The following is a 249-nucleotide window of genomic DNA, read 5'->3' as shown; positions in this document are numbered from 1 at the left end:
TTATATTTATTTCAATAAATTTAATAATATAATAATTCTATTAATCTTCAAATTGATCACATCATACAATACCGTGTCCAGGGACGAATCTATATGGTGGGTTGTGAGGGCAAGTGCCCCCATTGAGTTTTATAAGATTCTTAAGTAGTATATAGTATTAAAATTTAATTGCCCCCATTATATAAATAATTTTAACCCCACTCTTCACAATTCAATGTTATTGAAAAATATTTAATTAAATTTGATGTT

The sequence above is a fragment of the Arachis ipaensis genome, chromosome B04 (genome assembly GCF_000816755.2).
Source record: "Arachis ipaensis cultivar K30076 chromosome B04, Araip1.1, whole genome shotgun sequence".
In the NCBI taxonomy this organism is placed as follows: Eukaryota; Viridiplantae; Streptophyta; class Magnoliopsida; order Fabales; family Fabaceae; genus Arachis; species Arachis ipaensis.
This window is presented reverse-complemented; position numbering follows the sequence as displayed.